The 24,641-nt window shown below is 55.7% G+C and overlaps 1 protein-coding gene across 5 annotated transcripts in view; it reads left to right on the top strand.

Annotated features, from left to right (window-relative positions):
• Positions 1-723: 723 nt before the first annotated feature.
• SH3BP4 (SH3 domain binding protein 4) overlaps positions 724-24,641 on the top strand; it is an 83,424-nt gene continuing 59,506 nt past the window's right edge. For 2 of the 5 annotated variants that reach the window (XM_072796778.1, XM_072796775.1), the window contains exon 1: positions 724-882. The gene's annotated coding sequence lies outside the window, so the exon portion shown is untranslated. Of the gene's footprint in view, positions 883-12,077; positions 12,288-23,135; positions 23,272-24,641 lie in introns of those variants that run through there. The other 3 variants (XM_072796779.1, XM_072796776.1, XM_072796777.1) reach the window with 2 other exon arrangements.

A 24,641-nucleotide genomic window follows, 5' to 3' on the forward strand; every position in this document is an offset into this window, starting at 1 on the left:
CGGGGTCCCAGCCCCGGGCTCCTGCAGACGCGGCGCCACCCCCTGCCTGCGCGCTCGCTCCCGGGCCCGGCCTCGCCCCTGCGCGCTCGCCCCGCCCCGGCCTCTGGGTGGTCCCAGCTCGGCCACGCCCCCTGCGCGCTCGCCCCGCCCCTGAAGCCCCGCCCCCTGCGCGCTCGCCCCGCCCCCTGTAAGCCACACCCCGCTCCAGCCTCTGGGTGGTCCCGGCTCGGCCACGCCCCCTGCCTGCTCGCCCCGCCCCCAGCCTCCGGGCAACAACGGTCCGGCCCCGCCCCCTAATTGTCCACATTCCCACCCCCGGCCCCGCCCCCCCGTCGGCGGCCTCAGCGAAGCCCCGCCCCCCGCGGCGCTAGCCCCGCCCCCTACTTATTTCCACGCCGTCTCAGCCTATCAGGCGCCTTGGCTCCTCCCCGCCCCCTCCGGCCGCGGCATCTGCCCCCGCCCCCGCCTCTGGGCCGGCCCGGCTCGGCCACGCCCCCTTCCGCGCTTGCCCCGCCCCCGAGGCTCCGCTCGGTGCCCCCTCCCGGTCCCGGCCTCCCCCGCCCCCGGTCTCCAGAGCGGCCTCGGCCCAGGCTCCGCCCGGCCCCCGAGCTCCACCCCGGCGCGGAGACCCACCCCGGTCCTCCGCCCGGGCCCCGCCCCCGCCCCCGCCCCCGCGCGCCCCGCCCCGGCGCGGGGACCACCCTCCGCCCGCGGAGGCGCGGGCTGAGCGCTCGGGGCACTCTCGGCGGTCCCGGCCGCTCGCCGCCGCCGCACGGAGGTTCGCGCGGAGATTCCCGCGGAGCCGCGCGCGCCCCCGGCCGGGCGGAGCTCCCAGACCGCGAGCAGAGCCGCAGGAGCCCGCGGGGACGCGATGCGAGCCAGGTAGGCAGGCGGCGGTCCCTCGTGCGCGCCGAGCGTTCCCCGCCGCCCGACTTCGCGGCCCCGGGTGCCCGAGCACGGCCGCCGCCCCGGGGGGCGGGGGGAGCGCCCAGGTCACGCCCGGGGCGGGCCGGGGATCCCGGAGCCCCCTCCCCCGGGTGCAGGCCCTGCGGGTGCACGCGACCCCGGGGCGCCCCCTCGCGCGGTTCCGGGGGGCACCGAGGGGCGCGCGGTCCCGGCTTAAACTTGTTGGTGACAATGCATATTTCAACTTCGGAGGTCCCGGGCTTTCGGGTGGAAATGCACCCCCCGGGGGCCGGCCGGGCCGTCCGGAGAGCGAGCAGCGGCGGGGTGCCCGCGCGGGCCGCCGGCGGGCGGAGAGGCTCGCTGTCCTCCGGGGGAGGGTTCCCGGGAAGCCCGCTCGGCGCTGCGGATTGGTGGCGGCTCCTGGCCCGGGGCCGCTCCTGCAGCGCTGGCCCTTCCCGGGCGCCGGGCGGCGCGGGAGCCGCGGGCCCTCCGGGGCGCTCAGGCCGGCGGAGCCTCCCCATCCGCGAGCAGTGGGAAGGGACGCTGGGCTGGATCCTATGCATGCTCCTTCTTGGCAAGTTAGTGCAGCAGATTTGCACCGCGCCCTTTATCAGCCATAAGTTCCAATAACTTTTGATCACAAAAGCAGTGTATGCTTTGGGTAGAAAGCGTGGTAACAGAGCGCGAGAGAGAAGCAGCAAAGCAGAAACCGTGCATGACCCCCCCCCCGCTTACCAACCGACCTTTAATATTTACATTCTTGGGGTCACAGTCTCGCAGATTGAATGAGTAGGTCACAACTGCAGCCTCTCTTGCGGAAGAAATCAAAGCAATCCCTTTGTGCGACTCTCCCCTCCCCGCCCTTCCAAGCGTGGTGGTCTCTGGACACCGGAGTTTTTGGCTTTATTGGCCTGGCTCCCTTGTCAGCGGGCCACCGGTCGGTCCCCTTTCTGTGGGGCTGAGATGCCCAGAGAAGGGAGCAGTCCGCCCAGAACATGGGGTGAGACTGCACTGGCCTGGTGCCTCTCCACCTTCCCCTGTGGTTTTCGTTCCTTGCCTCGTAAAAATGAAGGTAATGATTCTCAATCTGCTTCTCGGGCCGCCATAAACATTAATGGGTGGTTTGTGAAGCGTTTTGACATTCTCGGATGGACAGCGACTGTACTTTAAGGGGCTTGGGGAGCATTTTGCTGTTCCACGTTGTTGTCGTCATCATATTAAACAGTCTACCTCCTACCTGGCCGTCCTGACCAGGAAACAGACTCCAGGAATGTCCAGCGAAGCCTGAGGAACGTTCCTGGTTCCCTGCTCTGTGCGTTCCGTCCAGTAAACAGGGCGGCGGGAGGGGTGGGGGGAGGCCTGGAGGGACAGACCACAGCCCCCCATGGGCCTCCCCCTCTGCTCTCTGCCTGCAGGCGGTCGTGGAGAGGGGAAGGGGACTCTGACGTGAGGGCAGGTCCCACTGTTGCCCGGGCCCGATGCTGGTCCATCTGCGGAATGCCAAGGCCATGCCGATCCTCGAGGGAACAGTTAGTTCTGGGAGGACTCAGAAAGTGAACAAACCTGGCTTCCGAGGGATTTGTCTTAGGGCTCACTTGTTTACTAAATGAACAATGAGCAGCTCAGATCTGCGGTGCCTGAGAAGCTTCTGTGCGCTTTATTTTTTTTCCTGTTGTTCTAGAACTCGGGCACCACACTCTGCGGCCTTTAAAAACAATTACTAGGGACTCACACTATTTATTGACCTCGGGTATGCACGGCGGCCGTGGGGAGAGGCGCACACGGTGCCTTTTGTTCCCCTGGTGAAGAAACCCTGGTGGAAGAGTCTCCCGGTAGCAGGTCTGCAGGGCTCCAGTTTGTCATTTGATAGTTTCATTTTTTTTTATCGTTGCTCTCACCAGCACTTTGATCTGCCCAAGATCTAGTGGCTGATCACAGCTCAGAACACAGGGGGATTTCCAGAAGGACCCAGAAAGGGGGCTGGACAAGTTGCTGCTAAGTGTCCTTAACTGGGCTCTCTGCCAGTTAGCATTATGCTCTTAATTTTCTCGGTGGAGGGAGGAAGAGGGAGTCTTCCTGGATTTTCTCCTTTGCTGTTGTTTGCTAACTTGACTTCTGGTTACCCGGCAGCCTGGAAGTACTTTCCTGCGGTTGCATGAATAGACTTTTCTCTTTATTCTAATGGTTTCTCTTCTGATGATAAGGAATGCTAATGTGAATGGGGTTTATACCCTTGGGTCCTGGGAGGCCACGCCCGCATTTAAATCTTCCAATCCCAGCCCGTTGCTTGTGGGAGGAGGCCACCTGGCTTCCCTCAGCTCCTTGGCCCAAAACAAGGTTAAGAGCCGCGAAGTTCGACCCCTGCTGACCTCATCCCTGGCTCCAGGCAGACCTCTATGCTCCCTGGTGGAGGTATCAGCCTTGTTTTGTCAGAGTAGAAGCTGCTATTTTAGCTAGTGGGCCTTGGGCCAGCCATGTGGGTTTTCCTTCGCTTTGTTATTTTCAAATTCAGCACCTGAATTGGACCGTGTTGAGATTTCTCTTCTGAGAATTGGAGGCAGGCCTCTGGGATATTTTCGAAGGCTCTGGAGATGGGCACTAGGACTTCTTTGTCCTGAGGCCTTTGCCTGACGCCCTGGAACTGGGAAGGGTCACCAAACAGCTTAAGCAGACTTCACCCAGAGTGCGCGGGCCAGCTTTGCTCCTGGCCAGGAGGGGAGCCCAGGGCCATCCATCCACTGTTTACACTCAGCCCCGTGCTCCGGGCCGCCTGCCTTCCCAGCTGTTGGCACAATGGAGGCCCCACATTCCGCTGTTCCCCCTCTGGAGGAGTGACAGAAAAATAATTCACAAGTCCCCAAACACCCAGGGAACAATCCTGTTCCTTATTCAGGATCTCTCAGGAAGCCTGAGCCTGCTTTTCAGTGGGCCCTGGGGGCATCCGTGTGTTACATAACAGCACCTGATGCCATCTGGCCAAGCGTCTTAAGGGAAAGGATGTCAGTATTCAGCCCTCCGAAGGCCGGAGAATGCAGAAGGTATTTTAGAAATAAAGGGGTGGGCGGTGTGTCTCAAGGTCTCAAGGAGGGAGGGCTGACTCCATGGAGTGCACCAGCCCCCGCCCTGTCCGCCAGGTGACCTGTGCCTGCCCGGACCGAACCATCAGTAAGCCAGTAGGACTTCAGGAAGTAGAGTGGTGTACCGAGTTCACCTAATTTGAGTTGAGATTTTGGGGTGTCTTTGGGGTAGAAAGGGGTATCATTTGCTGAGGGCTTCCAAAGCAGCAGGCCTGGCGTGCACGCTTGAAGATCCTCACAAACACCACGAGGGGGGCCTTTATCCAGGGAAGCTATGGGAAGGTGAGTAGTCCCCCAGCACAGCGGCCCAGGCAGCGCTAGAGCGGGGAATCGAACCTGCACCTGCCTGAGCCCAGAGCTCCTGCTCGCATCGCCCAGTGTGCTCTAGCTGGAGGCGCTGCTGCTTTTGGGTGGCATGAAGACGGGTGCACGAGAGGAGCAGCTGCCTGCCTCCCTTCCGTGGTTTCAGAACTGGTACTCCGAAGGCCACGAAGTCTTGAAAGCCCGGGTAAGGTCTGCACCTTCACTCCCCGGGGGGTCTGTGTCCTCGCCCTGTCTGCCGGGTGAAGGTTGGTACCTTGGGAAGCCTTGAGGTTTTGCAGTTGGGCTCAGTCCTGCAGGAGCTGCTGGGAAGTCTGTCCGGGCAGCTGAGGTCACCAGAATAAGAGAAAGATTACGGGAAGCCTCTCAAGTAAGCGTAAGATAAGGATTCCAACCTTCCACTTCACAGTCAAATAAATGACACACTCATGAGATTATTCTTATCTGCTCATTAAAAGCTCAGTCTCGGGAGAAACTTCCCGTTGGTTCCTGTTAGCCTCACTCTTCTGAGCAAATTGAAAAGAATACTTCCTGTGGAAGGACTTTTGTGGTTCCAGATTCTTGTGATTCATCATCTCCTCTCTCCCTCTCCCTCCTTCCCCGGTCTGTGGGACTGAGGGAAACCCTGCCCCATCCGTGGGAACACGGAAGCCTGGTCTGGCCCCAGGCCTGGAGGGAATACAGGGTCCTTCCCTGGCTTCTCAGCGTAGGGGCCCCCTGCACCTGTGATCTGCTGGTAAACCCGCTCGGAGGGAACGAACACGGACCTTGACTGTGGCACCTGCTGGTTTCGGAGGTCCCGCGTAAACCTCCCCACTGAGGCCTACTTGAAGCTCCCAGGGCTGGTGCGGGCAGCAGCACTGAGTGTTGAACCACCGATGAGCGGGGAGAGCTGCCTGCAGGTCACCTTTCATGGCCCTGAGGCCACCAGCCGGCCTCCTTACGGAATAGGCCAGTCGGTCGCCCGGCGTCTGTGGGTACCGTGTCTGCCCGGCAGCTGGGTGGGGAGAGGGTCGGGTGTCATTGGGTGCCCTGATTTGGCCACCTTCGGCACATACTACATGTTGAAATCACCTGGGGAGATTTTTTTTTTTTTAAATCCACCTTTGCCAGCGTGATCCTCAGTGGAGTGCAAATCTCTGAGGCTGGGGCCCAGACATGGACACTTTCTAAAAACTCCCCTTGAGAATCCGCGTTCTAAGATGTATCCGGGGTTGCTCGACGCGGAGGTGAGGAATCTGTAGGCAGGAAACGGGAGATGTGGTTTGGGACTAGACACGGTCAGCCCTATGAGTTGCAACTTTCCCCTGAGGAGCCAGGGAAGGTTTTTAGGGCTAGGTTGTTGGGAAGGCAGGCAGAGGCCCAGATCTTGCCAGTTGCCAGTTGGAGACCTTGCTCCATTGGCCTTTCTGTCCAGGCGTGGTGTGCAGCACACTTGTACTGCCTCAGTTGCCCTTGCTGGTCTAGAACAGAGAAGGGTCTTGGTGGAAGAAGGGGTTCAGGATGAAGCCTGGAGCTCTGTCCTTGGAGAGATTGCTCCTTGCGTGGGTTTGATGAGCTGATCTCCGAGGTTGAAGCACAGAGCCAGGGTCTAGAGGAGCTCCCCGGGACCACCCAAGTGAAGGAAGGAGAAACATGCTGGTTAAGGGCTTTGTAAGTCTGAGCTCGCTTGCACACATAATCTGATTATTTTCTGTTACAATTAGCAGGAAAATTATTTTAAAATGTGAGAGCTCCTTGGGAGGCAGCAAGCATGTGGCCAGGGGGGCAGGGAGTGTCCTTCAATGTCTGAGCCAGCCTCCTTAGCAGGTCTGACACTAGGAAGACGGATGCCAGGCCCCTGGGGTGCAGAATTTAAGGAGGCGTCCCTGGGGTCGTTCATAGGCAGGATCCGGGTGTCCCTGGGGTTGTTCACACGCAGGATCCCCCTTGCTGATCAGAGGAGGATCGAGAACCCTTTCAGTGGGCCGATTTGGGCCTCCTTTCCTTAGGGTTGAGCCCATGGGTGTGGAAGAGCTGTCTGGAGACCTGGGCGTGAACCGGGGGCCCTGGGAGCACGCTTCTGGCTCACCTCATGAAGTTGGAGCGGGAAGGCCAGGCCAAAGAGGAGGAGTGAAGAAGCAGCCGGAGGAGGGAAAATTTGGGGTGCTTCTCCTGAAGCAGGCAGGAGAAGGTAGGGGTGTAGAGGAAGGGGGTTGGGAGCCCCACGCAGACAGGACAGTTGTGGGGTTGATCAAAGAAGCAACGGCGGGAAGACACGGGTGGCCCACTGGGCATGGCTTGTCAGAACCGTGTGATTGGGGTGGTTGGAAGCTTCTAGAAAAAAAGAGACCATGGAGATGGACCACTGAGAAAAACGTTAGTGGTGAAAGAAATAGGGTTGTCATTTGATGGTGTTGAGACAGGAGGGACCCGGGGCGGGGTCGGAGGGCCCGGGATGCGGGGGGCCAGCCCACAGCGGGGCAGGGCAGTGAGTGCGTGAGTGGCCCCAGTTCCTGTGAGGGAAGGGGACGGATGTGGGTGGTCGTCATGGGGAAGAACAGGTTAAAAGACTTCCCCAAATGCCTTTTCAGGCTCTGTGGCTGGGGGGACAACTTGGTCCCTAAGACCCAGTTCAGGCCCCTTCTTCCGAAACCTTTCCTGCGCCCCCCGAGGCCGGGAGCTGACCGCTGCTTCCTGCATGTCCGCTGTCCCCCGAGGCCGGGCGCTGCTGGGCGCTGCTGGGCGCTGCTGGGCGCCGGTTACTTTCTACTGATGGCCACATCCTCCGTGCCAGACAGCACGTCCCATGGATGAGCGAATGGACAGGTGGCGACCGGGGCTGCCCAAGGTGAGCGTGTCGTGTGACCATTCGGAGACAGCATGAACAGTCTCTTCTTAGACGTCTTAACAGTTCAAGACGCACAATATGTGACAAGTAATTTCTGGCTTTTAAGAATTCTGGCCTGTGAATAGTAATCAGCTTACTCACAAATGCTGTCAAGTGGCACTCCCCGTCACTCTGACATTTAACGTTTCATTCAGCTAGGCTCACCCCACCTGTTTACCCTTTTTATGCCGCTGCGCGCTTTGAAAGGATTTGAATTTTTAACGGGTTCTGGATACAAAAGTAGTAAGCGGAACGTTTTTAAAAGATGCACCAACTTTCAGATATTTTTTGTTGCCCCCAGAATCGTAGCCTTGAGGAGTATCAGATATTTGCGTGTGTCCTTTGTGTGTGAATGGAACTTACTGGCACCGTGTTGAAATTTCGCTGGAAATAACTATTGGAAAAAAAAAAAAAACTATTGGAGCTGATATAACACATATAAATAATTCACATAGAGGGCCGGGCCCAGGGCCTAAGACCAGAATCACTCAGGCAACGGTGGTGAGGCTGGTGGTAGTTGTAAACAGGGTTGTCTCCTCTGGGCTGGTCTCACTCTTTCTGCCCCGTCCCAGATACCCCTGGTGGAAATTGGGATTTTTTTTTTTCCCCTTTACAATTTCGGAAATCAGTGTTCAGGACGTGTACAGGAGGAAAGCCCTATTCCTGAGTCCTGGTTTTGTGCTGGTAGGCAGCTGGGGGAATGTTTTACCTCCGTGGTGCTGGACGAGGAGCCCAGAATTTCCCACGTTGCTCACATCTCAGGCCTTTGTCAGAGGACGCCAACTCTGGGTGATGTCACAGGAGATGGGACACCGGCCCTACGTCAAAAATGAGCTCCTTGGAGCTTTTGTAGTGCACATATTTAGCTTATTAGAACCCCCTGTGATTTGAGGGAGAGTGTCTGTTGGTCACAGAGACAGATGTGCGAGGAATGGTCTCTGTTCTGGGGTGCTGGTGACCCCAACAGCAGCATGTGGCACAGCCAGTCCTGGGGAAGGAGGGGAGGGGCCGCCAGGAGTCCGTTTTCTCTGGGAGGGAGCCTAGTCAGTTCCTTCACTTGGCATTGTTATTTATTTATCTTATTTCATTTTATTTTTAAATATTTTATTATTTATTTATTCACGAGAGACACAGAGACGGGCAGAGACACAGGCAGAGGGAGAAGCAGGCTCCCTGCAGAGAGTCCGATGAGCTGAGCCAAAGGCAGATGCTCAACCATTGAGGCACCCAGGCACCCCTCAGTGTTTTATTTATAAATAGTTTAAGAGCTTGAGAAATTGAGTTTCAGGTCATTTGGACACTGAGATGCTAATCTGTCAGGTGCTATTTGGGGACGTGTGCATGCAGACCCTTGAGATGCTCATACCCAGCTTTTCACATGGAGATTTTTCTGTGGTTTGATGCATCTATTGGGCTTTCCCGCGGTGTCAGGCATGTGCGGGAGCCTTCTGTAAATGGCCCTTTCAATCAGTCAATGATGAAATTGTCCGATTTGCACCACCAGAGGCCCTATGTGCTTCGAGGAGAATCCTTAATAAGAATTAAGTGGCTAACCCTGGATCTTGGCCTTCTAGCATCGTTCTTGGTACCCAGGCCACTGCTGGGGAACAGAAATAGGTGAAATCTAAGTTTCCAGAGATGGAGATCCTAGAAGTTCCTTTCTGCAGTGATGTCCTCAGTGGCCCCGGGGGACATCTGGGGCTTCTCAATCCCACACACCTGTCTGTGTTTGAATCTTGGGCTTCTGGTTACCTTCAGTTTTGACATGGGACCACGTTTTGGACTCCTTCGAGACCCGGCTTTGTGGTGGTGCTTCCTGCTGGGGAGCAGGGAGATGTCAACGTGGAGATGTGGATTTTACTGCATCATCCTCCTGTGTTGGGCTTTTGGTCCCCCCACCAATCCTGGGGAGTTGTGACTGTGGCCTCTTGAATCTTGTGTGCACCGCAGATTTTTCTTAAATACTGAGTAAACAGGTTTTCTGAGATGTTTCACCATCTGAATTAAACAGGAGTGCAGGGCTTTGATATTTTTAGCTGTTCAGTCTGACCTTTGAAACGTGTACAGGTGCACACTAGTGACATAAAGTATTGGTAAATGTCTAAATAAGGATTAGCTCCCCCATTCCTTAAATTTCTGGAAGCAGGAGGAAATGCAAGAGTTAGTGTCAACCGATTGTGACCCAGCCTCACACCTGAGCCGGAGTGTGGTTCTGGCCGGCAGTGTGCACGGACCAGGGGACCAGCAGCCAGTCGCCAGGGGCCACTGAACCTGGGCGTTCCAAGGCCTGACCGTGAGCTGGGGATGAGAAGCATGTCGTGTTCAATACAAGTACTTTCTGGATTAAAGGTGCCAGTGTTGTCACACCTAAGTCTAGAAACTTCCAAGCAAAACCAGGATCATAGAGTGGGGACTTGTTATGTGCACCACGCATAGCAGTTCTTTAAATACATATATTTCAAACGGATGCCATGCTTTTTAAACACTGCTTTTTATCTAAAATTGTTGTTGACATATTTTCACGTCAGTAAACACAGATTTGGATCCTCAAATGACTGTCAGATGGTTCGGGGATGCACCCTATTTAACAAGTCCTTATTCTCAGACAGCTGAAATTATAAATAGCACTGCAGTGGACATCTTGAAGTTTTTCCTTTGAATGGATTTTTTTTTTTTTTTAAATCGCCATGGTGCTTAGAATCTGCGAAGAACTTCTAATCAGATTAATAGTTGAATGAATGTGTAATCGCTACTCAGAAAAGTGTCTCCAGACACAGTGACCTTGGGAAGAGTTTTTGCATCTGTTGAGTACAACTGGGCGAACTTGGAGACCAGTCTTGGGCTTGCCCATACCCTGTTTGTGGGACTTGATTCCTGACCGTCCAAATCTTCATGTTCAGCAGCACGAGCTTTTGGGGTAGGGTTGGAAGAGCGCAGCTCAGTTTTAGGATGTACACTTAGACACTGGCTTCAGAAACATTCACATCGGGGTTGGGGGTGGGGGGGATGTGTGTGCCTTAGAACACGGGAGGTGCTTCTGTCGGGAGGTCCTCAGGGCCCCCTCCCTCCTAGAAGCGAATGGCTGATGACTTCCCTGCGGTCAGCGTCTCGAGCTGTCATTGTAAAGCACCCCCGGGGTCGCGTCATTCTGGGTGTCAGCGGTGCTCTGTGGGGCGACCTCTCTCATCCGCTCCGGCGAGGTGGACTGCAGTTGTTGGATCCAGCTCAGGGCAGCGCCCCCGACTTGGTTTACACCTGCCAGGTTCATTAAGAGGAGAAAGTGGACCAGGGAGGCCATCATTTTGATTTCTGACTGCGGTCTGGTGTCACAGGACTTCATCCTGGCAGGAGAGGAGAGCTAACTGGTGGGTGGAATATATTTTGGCCCGTCTCCTGAGCGTGGCTTTGCAAAGGGGCCTGGCGGCCTCCTCTGGTCTTGGCACTCAGCGCCGCGCCCATGAGTCACCGCTCACCTGTTGTAACATGAGGCAGCACTTTGGGGGCTGCCGGGAAGGCCGGAGGAGGGCTCGTTCACTCCGGTTGTTGGTTTCGGGTGCCAGGTCCACGTCACGGAGTTCGGGGGGCACAGGGAGCCCCTAGATTGGGCCTGAGAGCTGAGCCTTTTGTAACTCTCTGGGATGCTGTTCCCTGGCCCTCTTCTCCTGGTGATGAGCTGCTGTTGGACTCATTCACTTACACTGAGCCCGCTGTATTCCAGGTGGGGTAGGGGGGGTGGGGTGGGGGTGGAGAAACCACTGGGCAAGGCCTCTGTCTAGGCCAGCGGCCACCAGTACACAGGAGGAGAGGTCAGGCTGGGGGGGTCGGCTCCTACAGGAGCCCCACTGAGTGACAGATGAAAGAATTGGGCAGGCTCCCGCAGGGGGCGGGGGGCAGCAGGTGGTTGGGTGAGTGCCAGGTACCAAAGGAGGTGACTGCTCTCTGGGAGCACCTGGCCGGGGATGCGAGGGGCAGGTGGCCGGATGGAACAGTCCTTCTGGGCTTCATTCAGCTTTGAACTTTCAGACACTGGAAAAACTCAATTAGACGTGTAGGCATAGGGGCGCCTGGGTGGCTCAGTGGTTGAGCATCTGCCTTTGGCTTAGGTTGTGATCCCGGGGTCCTGGGATCGAGTCCCATATCGGGCACAGGAGCCTGCTTCTCTCTGCCTGTGTCTCTGCCTCTCTCTCAATCTGTGTCTTTCATGAATAAATAAATAACATCTTTAAAAAAAAAAAAAAGTGTAGGCATGACTTGAAAGGGGCCAGGGAGGTGCCCTGACACCCGCCCCTCATCCTGGACACCTCCTCACACCCTTCATCTCCCTCACCGCCACCCCCCCACACACACAGGCTCCCGTGACCCTGTGACCCACAGGGCTGCCTCTCCCTCCAGACTTAGTAGGAGAGTCTCGTAAAACCATCTGATTGAATGACCACTCTGCACCGTGTCAGAGTTACCTTTGTTTAACAGAATGACACCAGAAACCAAGCCAACTGTCAGATTATTAAGAGAGCCACAGCAGTCCTTTCCAGAAAGGAAAAGGTATTACAAAGGGGAGGTTTTCCAGTGAAAGCAACATTAGAGGGACCCCGGATAGATGGGAGCACCTCTTGGGCGTGGGTTTCCCCGACCTGTGCACCCAGGCCACGGCAGGATGGTCCCTGGCTCTCCTGGTCAGGTCCTGAAGCCCACCCTTCCCGTCCCGACAGCCCCTTTCTCGGGCTGCAGGAGCCGTGGGGACCGGGCGGCTTTGCGGGCCATCCACGGGATTTCTGCGTTTAACCCACATTGACCCGGCTAATCCCGGTTCCACCTGGGGAGGAACTGCAGGGCAGCCCTCGGCCCCGGGAGGACATCCAGCTGCCCTCCGCGTGCTCGGACTAAAACCATGACTTTTTTTCAAGGTTAAAAGAACATATCTAAGAGCTGGAACATGATGTCATAAACGCCGCTTTTTTTGTCATTAGCGGAATTGTCAAGAAATTGGCCGCGTGCTAAATTGGGAGCCTGATTATTTTTCTGGGAAGAAGCCGGCTTATTTTGATGAGCAGGAGCACGGAGAGAAAGGCAGCGATCCCCGAGGGCAGAGCGGCGTTGGCGGCCGGGAGTAACAGGTGAACGAGGCGTGCGGGGCAAAAAGTGCCGATTTCTGGCTTCGCAGAGGACTGTAAATTAGGCACTATGGGAAGACGCTGGGCGAGTGTGACTTTGAATGTGTCAGGTTGTTTGCGGTTGTCCTTTGCCTTCAGAGTTTACTGCTGGGAATTGCAAATAGGCAGCTCTGGGGAGCCCCGCAGACAGGCCGGGAGGGGGTGCCCAGAAATCAGAGCTGTTTGGATGTGAAAATCGGAGGGCGGGGATGGGAGGTGTCGCCACCCGTCCGCCCCCAGCCCCCTCCATCGTCTTCGGCCAAACCAAGTCATCTGTACATTTAAAATGGGGAGAGAAGGGGAGAACCAGAGGCTAGTGCTGTAAGCATCTGCAGGCAGCCACTGCGCTGGGGCCTCTTGCCTGGTTGAGCCTCGTGGAAACCCAGAGGGCCAGTGGCATCATTCCCATCTTACCCATGAGGACACCGAAGCCACGAGGCTCATGAATGTGTCCCCAGACCCAGGGAGTCCAGAGTTCTATGGGGTGCTGATGCCTGGGTGCTAACCGATAGGTTTCCCCGAACACTCCAGCGCAAACGCGGGCCTTCCACTTGGCAGCTGTGGATACGTAGCCCTTCGGAGCGGAAGGGCTGAGATCATTGAAAATGACTCCACCCCGGACGTGTCAGCAAAGGGCATTTGCTCGTGAGCACGTCTCGGGTCAGCACCGCCACGGGCTTGACTCAGTTTGACCACCTGCCACACGCCGGGCGCTTCTCTCCCAGGCAGTGCCTGTGTTGGACACCGGCATCTCATTTGCCCTCTTAGGGCCAACTGGGCCGCGTCCCAACTGGGCCGCGTCTGCATCTTTGACTCCTGTGTCTTGCTTTGAACCGTAAGGATGCTCAGAGACGTCAGAAACGAAGTTATTTTCATCGACGGCAAATAGTCCTGGTGTGGAACTAATGTGAACATCGATTGCCTGGCAGAGAAAGGAGGAGCACTCTCTTTAATTAAATTAGCGTTATACCGGAGAACAGAAGGATTAAAAAACTGTGGAATGGGGGCGCCTGGGTGGGTCAGCGGTTGAGCGTCTGCCTTTGGCTCAGGGCGTGATCCTGGAGTCCTGGGATCGAGTCCTGCATCAGGGTCCCTGCAGGGAGCCTGCTTCTCCCTCTGCCTGTGTCTCCGCCTCTCTCTCTGTGTCGCTCATGAATAAATAAATAAAATCTTAAAAAAATCCCCAAAACTATGGAATGCCCCTTTGCTAATAAATCGTGTTTATGTAGTCCCTCTCTTCTTCAGATTTTTCCTGGGCGTTCTTGTTTAACACAGACGTGTTATGCTTATAATAGTAGTAATTAGTTAATAGTAGTAGTTAAGACATCCCTAACATCTGCTCTGTGCCGTCCCATGGCTTCAGCCCTTGCCTTGTAAACTCTTTGCCCTTACAACCCCGTGCGGGGAGGGACTCTCACCATCTTCCTGGAACAGGGGACAGCTAAGTCACCAGGTAGGTGGGTAGGGGACTTGTCTGAGCTGTGTGTGCAGAAGCCAGGTTGGAGTCCAGGCTATCAAGGGCTACATTGCTGTGCCCCATCTGGGCGCCTGGTCTTCCCCGGGGTAGGGAAACCCCTGGGGCGCACCAGGTGCTAACCAGAAAGGCAGACCAGGGAGCCGTGTGGGGGGTATGCTATGGGCAGGCAGGCAAGGTGGGGTCTCTGGTGAGATGGGAATGGGCAGATGACAGCCACGTGGGTCGTCCGGATGATTCCAGTCCACCAGCAGGAGCCAAGGCTTGAGGATGGGGGTGAGGTGGAGACCCTAATGCCAGGAGGGTGGGCCCCTTGTTTCCATTGAAGCTGTCATTTGTCGTGATGTACACCACATCGGGTACCGTATGGCCCTCTTGTTTGAGATAATCTGGAATCATGGATCCTGACGACTCTGAGTGGTGGATGTTCAGAGATACGTCTTTATACCCAAGAAGTTTGCCCTCAAATATTTCCCATTTTGTGGTGCCTTCCTGATTAGCCTCTATGAATTGAACTAAGAATTAATATAATATGAGAACCCCCCCCCCCAATCCCCCCCCAGATCAGTGAAGGTGCCTCCACTTTTCCTGCCACCCATGGAGAAGCCCCACTGGGCCTTCCCTCCATGGGGTGGGGGCAACCACACCCAGGGCCACCTAGTCCTTCGTAACGGGGCCACAGCTGATGGAATGAATGGTGGGCAGGATCACCCCCCACCCCGCCCCCAGGTCTGTGGTCTCCCAGAAGGTCTGGATCTCAGGTTCGCATTATGGTGAAGGTGATGACTGATGGAAAGTTCCAGAATATTTGAACCCAGAGGGAATAAACAGAAATGGCAGCATCAGTAGAACGGAGATGGGGATGCGTGGTTACAGTTGTGTTTTCATGGGGGGGCGCCCCCAGAAATCATCACGTGGTGACTGCCTAGAGCCAGCAGTTAGGAAGGACCCTGCGCTCTTCTCGCTCTTTCCGAGGAGGAGTCTTTAGCTCTTACTTTAATATCCTCTTTAACCCAGGAGTTTTTCAAGAATTTAGTTTTTCTCCTTTTCCATTTTTCCCTCTTTCTTCCTCCTCGTTTCCTAGTTAACTTCTGGTATGACCGCCTTAGGGCTCAGATAAGGCTTCAGGAATGCTTCCAGCGGTTTCGAGTGGTTTCGAGTATTCCTTGGATACTTGCACGGCAATTGCATTTTCTCCAGGACTGGAAGTTTGATGTAGGTCGATTAAATTAAGCTCATCGACGATGTTGTGTTTTATGTTGGGTGCCATATGGTCCATCCGTGGGACTATCGGATTTCGGGAGCTGGGCTCACGTTCCCCCAGATGACTGTGGGGAGCATCCTTCTCTCCGGCTTACCGCTAACCGTTTCTTCCGCATGATCATCAGATCTGTTTGTCACTTTACAGTTTTTATCCTCTTTTGTGTGTGTTCAGCATTTCCGGCCCCCCTTTTTCTGATACTCCGCTGTCCCCCTTCCTGGGTCGTCTTAGTTTTTTAGATGGATGTCATGCCGTGGGTGAGCAATTCTTTTCACTGGGTTGAACGCCTCCTTTCTGGAATGTTCGCCTTTGGGATAATGGCGTTCCCGTTGGTTTTGTCACCACCTGATCTGAAGAGTCTGCTTCTCAGCCCTCTTGGTGAGCTCCTTCTTGATTTGGGAGCCAGTAAAGGAGAACATTCCCACTGGAGTCACCTGATGAGTGTTAAGGGTGTGCATGGGGTTGGTTCTCATGGACACACTTGGCCAGGCTCCTGCCCCCCATCCCTCGCCTTCTGGGGCCCACGGCCTGGTTTTCGCTGAGAAGTTTGACTTGTGTGTTTCTGTGTCTGCTGTACCCAATTTTTGTTGCATGGGGATATCTAATTAGTTGAGTTTTGCAGTCTTGTGTGCCTATGGTTTTGATTGTGTATGTTTAATGCTTTCATCGGGGGATGATCCGCCCCAGGGCTCAACCCCCCCCCCCCCACTTCTCTGCACTGGGGATGTTATGTGATGCGTGTGCTGGTGGGTTTCTGTGGGACTCCACAGTCATGTCACGTCCCACGTGTGCGGACGTCAGCTGTGAGCAGTGTGGCTCTGTGACCCTGGCCGCCTCCTCCTTCTTCCCATCCATTCACTCATTGATTCCTTCACGTGCATTGGTGGCTTCAGCCTGCTGGACACGGTTCTCCTGCGGCCTTTGATCTTTCCCAAGAACCAAAACCACGATGTGGCCTGCAGACTTCTGAGGCTGTCCTGGCTTCTCAGAGTGAGCCTGGACTTCTCTGTGTGGCGTGCGTACAGGGCCTGGCAGGCTGGCCTCTGAGCAGTTGTCTTCAGCTTGCTCTGCCCTGCATCCTCCAGGCCAGTCCCTAGGAGTCCACAGTGGTCCCCTAAGGGGTGTGTGTTTGTACACAACCCTGATCCTTGCTTTTGCTGCCTTCTACCCTGTGGGATCTCCTTCTGAGGCCTTAAGGCTAAATGTTTCCCCTCCCCCACCCCTGTCTGTCTGTCTCTCTGTCTCACACACACACACAGTAACCCTCGGCGTCCTGGTGTCTCAGTTCCAGCTGCTCTGGGCAGACTTCCTGGGCCACTGGCGTTAGCCCTGAGGCCTGATGCAGGCAGGATCCTTACTTTTCTTGTGACCATAAGGGAGGTCTTGGTGGATCTCTAAACCTCAGCAGGTTTAGAATACCACCTGTGAGGGTTAAAACTATTGCACAGGTCCCTCCCCTAGAGGGTCATTTGGACTGGAGCTGGGGTTTCTGCATCTCTAATTTTTTTAAAAACAATTTTATTTAATCATTTGAGAGAGAGAGAGAGAGAGAGAGAGAGCACGAGCAGGAGAGGCTGCCGAGGGAGAGGACCCTGAGATCATGACCTGAGCCAAAGTCAGACACCCACCCATCTGAGCCACCTGGGTGCCCCTGCATCTCTAAATTCAAAAGCAACTTGAAGTGGCTCTCTGCCCAGCTGAGATGGAAAATCACCAGGTTAGAATGACCTTCCCCCCCACCCCCACCCCCTGCAATACATGTCTTGGTTATCATTCCCAAGATGATGTTTTTTCTAAGCATTTGGTGTGCCTGAATCCGTATTAGAAGAGTAACACGTGCTTTTGTGCTTTTGTAACAGTTTCAAGTATTACAGACACATAGAGGGTGAAAAGTGAGTCTCTCTTCTACGCTGGAGGCTGGAGTGGGCCCATCTCTCAGGGGCTAGAGCACTTTCCTCGGTCAAGTGACCTTGACTGACCTTGACTTCTGGGGCTGATTCCATTGGCCTGCCGTGGATTCTGCTGACCTGTACCTCTCATTTTCTGTGTTCCCAAGTGGCATTTAGGCACAGTTGTCTTTTTTGTATATTAGCTTTGGGGGACCGGGGACACTTTTTGCCACATAAAACAATTGGAGTAGAGATTTTTTTTTTTTTTTAACAGCTTCAGACCTGTCTTGGGTACCAGGCCCAAATCGAAAGGAGTTTGGTGTGTGTTGCTGTAGGATGTTGACAAACATTTGTTCAGAAACAACCCGAGCAAAGTAGGCTACTGAGACACCTCCCTCTTTCTCTTTTTAAAGACTTTATTTATTTATTTGAGAGAGAGAGAGAGAGACAGAGCGCAGAGTGGAGGGAGGGGCAGAGGGAGAGGGAGAAACAGACTACATGGTGAGTGCGAGCCTGATGCAGGGCTTCATCCCAAGATCCTGAGATCATGACCTGAGCCGAAGACAGACGCTTAACCAACTGAGCCACCCAGGCGCCTCTATCATCTCCTTCTCTTTAAAAATCTTATTTTTAATGATAAAAAAAAAAAAAACATGTAAAATTCACCATCTTAATGGCTTTTAAGTGTACGGCTCAATAGTATATAGTATGTGCACGTTATTGCACAACATCCCACACCCCTTTTCATCTTGCAAAACCAAAAGACGGTTCCTACCTTCCCCCAGAGCCGGGTAACTGTCTTTCTACTTTCCAGCTCTATTATGGACTTGACTGCTGTAGCTCCCTCCTATGGGTGGAGTCACGCAGCATTTGTCATCTTGTGACTGGCTTATTTCACTTGGCGTAAAGTCCTCAAGGCTCTCGTCCGTGTTAGGGCATGTGACAGGATCCCCTTCCTTTCGAGGCAAAATAATATTCCATTTTCTTTATGCGTTCATCTACCCACAGACATTTAAGTTGCACTTCCTGGCTATTGTGAATAATGCTGCTATGAACGTGAGTGTGCAAATATCTACTGAGACCTTCAATTATTTTGCATGTATACCCAGAGGTGAGATCGCCGGATCATATTGGTGGTTCAGTTTTTAATTTTTCGAGGCACTGCCGGACCGTTTGCGCAATGATTGCTCCTTTTTACATTCCCAGCAATGGGGCACCAGGGTTCTGGTTTCTCCACAGGGTCCCCAACACCTGCTGTTTCCTGTTGGTTTGATAGTAGCCACCCTAATGCAGGCGACGTGATGCCTCCTTGATTTGCATTTGGTGATTGTTGCAGTGTCTTTTCATGCTTGTTGACTCCTCCGCTCCTTCTAAGTGGCATTTACTTAGGTTTTTCCATAGAGAGTTTCCGTGACAAGGCTTTTTCTTTACTAGATGGGTACAGACGCTGTTAGGGTAAAAAATGAAGACTCCATTGAATTGTTCTGGATGTCTGGGGTTTTCTCCCATCACACAGTTGCTGGGGGAGGGGAGGCTTATTTCTGAATAGACCATGTAGAAGGAGGAGTTTCTTTGTGAAAAGAGGGAACAAGCCCTCCCCAGACATCACTCCCAGAAAGCCACCTTCCCTCTTGCAGATTGCTTAAGGAACCCATCTAAGGGAAGTCCACTGTGACACATAACATCTCAAACACCCACATCGCCCTGGGGACCTGGAACCTGAGAGTCGTAGCTGCCCGGTGCCTGTGAAGGCCGGCCGGTCGCTGTCGGAGCTGTTTGTTTATGAGCGATCCGTGCTTACCAGAGACTTCAAAAAACGCAGCCTGCAGAAGAAATTAAGTCATCTGACTTGCCTATTGCTCCATCACCGTGAGATAAATCACTCGGACATTATTTCAGAAATGGGGTCATTTGCGCTCAGTTCTGCAAACCTGCTTTTTCACTCAGCGGTGGTGGGAACAGCGCTGGCCACATGGGCGTCACCTGTACGTCCTTGGGTGACGCGGCCATCGTGGCGTGAGGTGGGATGCTGTCTCCCGGGGATGTCGTGGGAGGAACCTCTTCACGGCCCCCGTGTTTACTGGAAGCAGGAGCAGCTCACGCCCACCCCCCGCACCCCCCGAGGGTCCCCCTTGCTCTGGGCGAGCATCCCCAGCCAGACCGCAGCCTCGTGTGGCAGAAGCCGTCGGTGCTCTCTGTTCTGTGGACAGGGCGGCGAGGCCACCTTCGTGCGCCAGGCCCCAGCCTAGCAGCCATCCCAGCTTTGGGGGAACAAATACACACTTTGGGCCCACGGGAGCGGACTGGATGCTTTGTGTCACTTCCCCCAGCCTTGCTTTTCTCCAGCCTGGGTTTGGGGGGCACTGCGGGTGGCACTGCCCACGTGGAATGTGAGCCCTTGCAAAGGGTTTTTCTGGGTCTGGCTTGACAGGTGTGCTTGGGAAGCTTCTCCTGAACCTGAGAAGGAACGTTTTCCCTTATTGTGGGTCAGCTCCTCGCCAGCCGTGGGAACCCGCCTTGGGAGAGCCGTGAGAGGAGTGAACCTGACTCCACGTGCCCCCCGTAGGACACGGCGCCCGGCGGAGTGGGTGGGGTGGCTCGCCCTGGGACACAGGGCCCTTGGCTAATGGTGATCCTGAGTTACAGCTTTGAGGAGTCAGGATCCCGCAGCTTCAGCCCGACTCAGCCCTGATGCCCCTGCTGTAGTGACAGGCTTGTCTTGCATGCTCAGGGTGACCCTCGGGGCTCAGGGAAACCCGGGGTTGGGGGGGTGCCTACCCTTGTCCCCATGGATGAGCTTTCCCAGCTCAGGAGAAACAAGGGGTTCATTGCTGGGCACAGGTTCCCCGGCTCCTTGCTATGTCCCCCCTCCCCGTGGCACCCCGTGTGTTCACCGGGTGGTGTTGGGGTGCTTTTTGGCCGTCAAGTGGGAGGAGGGAGAGAATGAGGTGGATCGGAGCCAGTCCGTGCGCCCACACCAGAGGGGGATACAGTTCATCGTTAACCACGGCGGCCTTGCCTGGCTGGGACACGTGGCGATTTGTAATGGGGATAATCATAAAACTTCGCCCGATTACGGCGCGTGTGACATGCGCCTGGCACGCATCTTGGCCTCGCCTCTGGGAGCGGGCCGCGCGTGGTCCTGCCAGCAGCTGCCTCGCACTCTGCAGAGTTCGGGGCCTGAAGTGAAGGCTGGGGTTTGCGGTGCAGGAATTCAACTGTCATAGCCACGAGGAGCCTCTGGAGACCAGACTGAGTGTCTCATGGTGTCCTGGATGGGATCCTGGGACCGAACAAGGGCATCAGGGGAAGAAACCTAGGAAGTCTGGATAGAGCATGGACTTCAGTTCATTATAACTGGGTTCATCCTTGGGACAAATGAGGCACCCTGTGTAGGAGGCTAGTAGGAGGGAAACTGGGTGTCGGGAGGTATGTGGCAACTCCCTGCGCTATCTTCTTCGCAGCTTTTTTATGACTCTAAATCTATTCTAAAGAAAGCTTATCTTTAAGGATGGACAAAAGAGAGACACCTGGGTGGCTCAGAGGTTTAGGGTCTGCCTTCGACCCAGGGTGTGACCCTGGGGTCCCGGATTCGAGTCCCACATCGGGCTCCCTGCATGGAGCCTGCTTCTCCCTCTGCCTGTGTCTCTGCTTCCCCCTCTCTCTCTCTCTTTCTGTGTGCCTGTCATGAATAAATAAATAAAATCTTAAAAAAAAAAAAAGCATTGACAAAAGAGTGGCAGGCAAGTGAGTGGGCAGCAGACCCTCTGCATGAGTGTCTGCGTCACGAGGCTGCACCACGGCTGGTGTCAGGGTGCGGGTGGACTGCCAGGGCCACCAGTGGTACCAGGCACCCCCTGCCAGGAGGAGCCCGGGGCCCCCAGGCCCTGGCCAGAAACAGCCCTTCTCTGCAGTGCCGTGGGCCCGGTCCACCCCGGTTCAGGCCGTGGCCCATCTCTTTGCATCAGCCCGTTCTTTGTTTGCTCCTGGACCAGACATTGGGAGGTGAGCCGCTCTCCCGGCCAATGAGGGGAGCCGGCTTCTGAACACAGACGCGGATCATCTTTTTGCCAGGTGAACTCGAGAAAGGGAGCAGGGCAGCGGAGACAATGGGCCCATTTATAAGCTGCTCCAACATTCAGAGTCGGGAACATTGGGCTTCAGAGCGGAGCAGCAGGTGTTGGGGTGGGAGCCCAGGGCCCCGCTCATCCTGTTAGCAACTCGAGGTGGACGCATGGACGACAGGATGGGATCGTCTCCTCCGAAGATGCCCGATTAAGACACGTTCAGAATACACGCGGCTGCTTCCAGGCATCTGTTCCTTTATATGCTTTCGGTTTTTGAATCTGGGCACAGGGAGCAAGCCCTGCTAACACGCCTGGCACTGAGGAAGCCACCAAGCACGTTTGCACGCGTGCACATTTGGATGCACTGGCTCCCAGGCAGGGGTTTCAGAATCTCAGGCAAGAAGTCTTACGGGACCCGACTTGAGGGGAGCTTGGGGACCAATGCTGGTCTCCGGCTGCACCTGCCGTCCCCCAGCCCAGCGCGTCTCAGATCTCAGGTGCTCGGGAATCACCCGGGATCTTGTTAAAATGCAGGTTCTGGCACAGTCGGTGAGGAGTAGCTGCGTTTCTGACCGGAGACTGCACTTGAGTGGCTGGGCCCCCGCGATGGGCAGAGTGCTGGGCGGGGCTGGCAGGGGTGTGCCCAGCGGGGGAGAGGGCTCGGGCTTCACAACTTGTCAGAAATATGGTCAGAAGGATGAATTGGGGCATAAGCCTGAGCGTGAGTAGAGGGAGGAGACTGAGCCTGGAAGAGTCGAGGAGGTGGCGGCTGGGGGGAGCAGGAGACACGTGTGTGCACGTGGGGTCGGTCCTGTGAGCACCGAGGTGGCTCTGACGGTGGACCTGGCTCTGTTCTAAGGGCCTCCCACAACAGCCCTGTGCGGTGGACCCCGTTTTTACCCCTTTTCAGAGATGAGGGCGATTCTCCTGCTTGCTCAAGGCCCTGCAGGCCAGTGAGGGTGGGAGCTGGGTCCTGAACCCTGGGCCGCCCCGAGTCTGTGCAGAAGCTCTCGGGTGGGACAGGTGCCATTGCCTGGCCCACCTGTTGGCACTCAGGTACATCGAACCAGAGCGTAGGGGTCCCACACTGGGTGAGCCCCAGCGACCTGTGTGCTTTGGAGGGTCCCCCGTCTCAGAGGTGATCACTGGGGTCCTCAGGGTTCCTGTGAGGTGACACAGCCAGGATGGCCCCGTTAGGGTCCTGACTGCACCGGGGACCCCCTCATGGCTGGCCAGGCCCTCCAGAAGGTCCTCCCCGTGCCCCCCCTTCGCTCTCACGCCCAGTGGGTGTCTCTTCATCCCCAACCGAGACTCCCTGCACCTTTCAGGGAGAAGCTTCAACATTCCCTGTACGGTCATGGAAGAAACGCTTCTAGGTTCCTTACATGCTTAGTGTATGTTAGAGAAAACACATTTTCTGGGTCCTTCTCCAGTAGGAACAGGCTGTGCGATGGGTAGAGGATTTTCCCAAGGAAGGCCAGGCTTCAAGGGGGGTGGACTGCAGAGTTCGTTATTCCTTTGTGTCCCTTCCTCCCTTCCAAGATGTTGCCTGGCTGTGGGACAGGAGTCCGGAGAGCAAGGTGGCCGCCACCGCCGCCGTGGGCCTCCCGGGGTGGGGGGAGGTTTTGCTCTGCTCCCAGCAACCATTTGGTCCTCAGCTACTCCAGTGAGAGCTTGCATTTCCTCACGCTTCGCTCACTCATTCCCTCCACTACTACCTAAGAGCCTGCTGTGGGGGGGCCAGGGCGTGGAGGGCCAGGCAAGAGGCAAGGTCCCAGGCACTGCCTCCCCTTGTGGCCCCTGGGCCCGGGGACCAGGTGCTCGGGCCCTGCACCCCCCGTAAGCCTCGGAGGCCGAGCTGGCGTCCGCTGACCGGTGCTGACCAGTGCTGACCAGTGCGGGGACGCTGGCTGGGCTGCTTCCCTGCCTCAGACATCACGTCCCTCTTCTGTAAGCCTGCGTAGCAAGTCCTTTTGTTTGCCAATATTGGCACGATTGAATCAATGCTGCAGCCAAACAGGATGTGGTCTGGGTGACTCCCAGCTCCCAGCCATCGATGGTTCTTGTTTTCAGTTGTCTCAAGAGGTAACACCCGCCACCACCACCAAGCACGGGGCACTTTGAGGCCCCGGACGGAGCCCCTGGCCTGGTGAAGGGGGCCTGAGCTCTGAAGGGCCACCGATCCCACCTTCAACTGCTGGGAAGGGAGTCGGGGAGGAGGTAGAGAGAACTCTGAGTCATACTCCAGTCCTTCCAGGTAAAGCTTGGAGGCCTTTGAACTTGGCTCGCTAGCTGGGGAGGGAAGGGTTTCCAGGAGGGCCCTGCTTCTGGCTCGAGGCTGGTCTATTTTGTTGCAGGGCAGGACGAAGGGGAGGCGGCTGCGGCGTGCAGGACACTTGCCCTTGCTCCTCCACGAGGGGCCGGAAGGCCAGCCTTGTGGTCCCTAAACCTTGAGGAAATATAAAGAACATTGGAGGGGGGAGGGGGATGAACAGAACATCACAAAAACGACAAACACCTGTATAGACTTGCGTAGCCACCAGCCGTGCCAAGAAGTGGAACTTCACGTTTGAAGCCCTGAGGCCCTCCCCAACGCCAGGGTCCTCTCACCCCGCCCCCGATGTTTTTTTTTTTTCCAATCTAGTGTAAGCATTTAAGTAGCCCCTAACCTGAACTCTGTGGTTTTCCCCCTGCTATTTATAGTTTTTCCATGTAGCCAATAAACACTGGGTCCTTAAGCATTGTCCATTGTTTTCCACGTTTGTAACGTACACATACGTGGAAGCGTGTATTTCTGCCTGTGGCTGGCCAGCCCCCATATGGCCCCCGGTGGTCCCCACCCTTGTGTCGTCCCTCCGCCTGCTGTGGCCGGCCTGGCAAGCCAGCCCTGATAGAGTTCGTCCAGGGATGGACGTCCCTTCATGGTTAGGTTACGTCGGAGATTAACTTCCCTCTGGATGACAGACTTTGTCTCCTGCCTGCCTTGACTGAGCACGATGCCACGCAGGCAGTCCAACTTGGCAAGGACCTGCGGTCCAGTAGCCAGCCGGTGGCAGCTGAGCCTTCAGATGAGGCCCAGTGCTGGCCGAGGTCTTGACCGTGGCCGGAAGGAGAGGACCCAGCTGAGCCACATCTGGATCCCCCACCTGCAGAAACCGCGACGCAGGTGTGTTGCGTGTGGTCATTTGTGACGCGGGGCCGGGAGAGCGACGCGTAGCCCTCCCAGGGTTCCTGCACATCCTGTTCCTGCAGTTCACCGGTGTTGATGGGTAGAGCCGCAGGGTTTCCACTGTGCGCTAACACCTCCATTTACTGCCTCCGCCTCCTCTCGAGGACCGGAGCTGGTTTCCCACCCTTGCTGTTAGGGCCCGCCAGCACGCAGATGCCTCTCGGGGAGCCCTCTAGCAGGGGGCCGGTGGGTGTCCAGCATCACTTCCCACAGGCAGCGTTCCGGATCATTCCGGTTACTCTGCATCCCCACCACCGCTCCCTGTCGTCGGACTTTTCACTTTGGGAGGAGGCCCGATGGAAGGGAAAAGGCTGTCTGATTTGTTTTAGTGTATGCTTTCTTCTCCTTCTTTTATTAAGATTTTATTTATTTATTTATTTATTTATTTATTTATTTAT

Source organism: Canis lupus, chromosome 24 (genome assembly GCF_048164855.1).
Source record: "Canis lupus baileyi chromosome 24, mCanLup2.hap1, whole genome shotgun sequence".
NCBI classification, from domain to species: Eukaryota; Metazoa; Chordata; class Mammalia; order Carnivora; family Canidae; genus Canis; species Canis lupus.